Consider the following 2,500-nt stretch of genomic DNA (forward strand, 5'->3'; position numbering starts at 1 on the left):
CATGGCTTTAAGAACGACGTATATTTCACGTGTAGCGTGTGCTTGTTTCGCGTCATGGCTGAGAGATATTTTCTGTCACGCGCGAACTGACTTCCGAGAGTCCGATTGACTCTTGCCAGGAAGAGCTGTCTCCATCGGATCCGATCGAGTCTGTTTGCCAACTTTTTCAACCCCTCTCGCTCCTGTTAACCCTCACTTCCGGTACCATTGATCAAGCGCCATGCACCCAATTCCGGTTCCGGTCGCGATCGGACTCAATTCGCCTGCGAGTGAAGACAACCCGACTCAGGTCGAGTGTATTGGACATGTATGAACATCCCCAGACAGAATTGCCAACAGTGGTCGTGATCTTTAACATCATGCCAGAGAAAGTTTATTAAATTGCTGCCTGATACCAAGACATAAAGTCGGAAAGGTTATTTCTGCACAACTGTACTTCAAAAGACTGAAACGCGTCCCCAGGTGAAATTGTTAGCATCAAGTGAACTCTGCTGATCATGCCAAAAAGGCGTTATCAAGGAGGTATCTTTTTATGTAGATATTATATGTGGTTTTTACCATGTTATATTTTTATCGAATATATTGCAGTACATTATTGTCTCTTATTTTGCCTTGGGTGATGAATAAACTGAAGGCAATGGTTTTCTGTTGTGTGTGGTTAGCGGTTAGCGTATTGGACTTCAAGCTCCTTGGTATGAATCCTGGTGACTGTCATCGTGTTTACTATCTCCTTTACGACAAGTAACTCTTCTTCATATGTACAGAGAATGAGCGACTGATATATCGCTAAAGATCAGTACCCTCTAATTAGCCGGCGTGGCAGGCGTTGTCGGCGGAAGGGGAAGAGAAGCGAAAAGCCGAAAGGGAGCTCCGGAGATGAGAGCGTCTGCGGTCAAAAACCATGTTTTTGCATTGCCGCCCTTTCTCTACTCTCCAGCCCCCTCTCGGTTTTTTACTCCCCTTCTCCTCCCCCGACAACGTCTGCTACGATCCCCGAGGGAAGGCGGCAAAAAAGACCACCAAAAAGTATATAGACTGTAGGCGTCACCGAATGCAATGGAGGAGTGATTTTCTGAGGCAGGCAAATTTTTCCTGCTCCGAGGTTGTTTTAAAATGGGTACAAATTATATTATACAGGGTCGATTTCGTGAGTATTTCAGAACTTCTGAATTTAATTGCAAATGAACCGTTGTGGAATTCCGAATTCCTGAGTCATATTGACAACTTCCTCAAGTGTACTTATTCTCGCAGTTAACTCTCTCGAAATCTGCCCCGTTATCAATTCTGACACCAAAACGATTAAACGTTCTTGTTAAGTTGCATGATTTCCTTCATACGAAAGTTTTATCTTTTACGTTGATAAAGTATCTCTTAAGGCTCGTTTACACAGAGCGATTTTATCGCGCGACAAGAGCTACGATAAAATCGCAGCAAAGTTGCACTAGCTAAATTTCAAGCATGTTCGAATTTGCGGCGACAAGGCTGCGATCTGTCGCGCTACAAATCGCAGTGGAATCGCTGGCTGTTCACACGCTGTCGCCGTAAAATCGCTGTTTGATCGCAGCTCTTGTCGCGCGATAAAATCGCTCTGTGTAAACGAGCCTTTAAATTAGACCTGATTTTTGGCAAGGCTTTCTAACGATGAGGCTTACAGTAATTTCAAATACACAATCGGCAACCATTTTAACCCAAAAATAGACAAGAAGGTAGCTAAAGAGTGAGAGAATAGTTAGCGGTCTTATTCTTAGAGGAAACGTATAAAATTTACGCACATCCCTCTGGAGGGGTTTGTGTAAAGCTGGGCACAGCTGAAACTGACGATGTTTGAAAGGTTAGGTTTAAAACGATTTTAAGTCTACAATTATTAATAATGCACAGATTTAAACGGAAATTCGAGACATAAAGATTAGAATTAGTAATGAACCAATCCAAAAGCATCATAAAGCTCACTTTAACTCATTGTCTAATTTAAAGGCGAACACAGCATAAGACGCTGATAACCTACTTTTTACTCAAAGTGACGATTACCACTCAAACTTATTGACTCAATCAGTACCTCAATACAGCCCTTGCATAAAACAAGGTTTCTTTCCAATGGAAACATGATTTTGTAACTGCATGTAGTCTGGGAATATTGCAGATGGTACGTTGTCTAATTTCGGGGATGACTTAAACCACCTGACTGCCTTTAATAAACTAATTATCACCATTAATCTCCTCGAAATCCCCTGTTGCTATTTCCTACGTGCAAACGGATTAAAAAGTTGTTAAATTCCGAACGACTAACAATTTTTTTCAGTCGTTGTTGATAGGAGATCAGTGTCAGTTTTTCATAGACAAGTGTTTCTTCCTAGGTCTGTGTCAGTGACTATACCTGAGGTGATATCTATCAAAACGTTTATGAGTTAGTCTTTAATTCTAATTAGTTACACAAAAATAACCAGAAAACTTAACCGTCTCTCAAGGTAAGCGTGTATTTTTTTTATGTTACTTGTGTGAA

This window comes from Montipora capricornis, chromosome 6 (assembly GCF_036669925.1).
Source record: "Montipora capricornis isolate CH-2021 chromosome 6, ASM3666992v2, whole genome shotgun sequence".
Lineage (NCBI taxonomy): Eukaryota > Metazoa > Cnidaria > Anthozoa > Scleractinia > Acroporidae > Montipora > Montipora capricornis.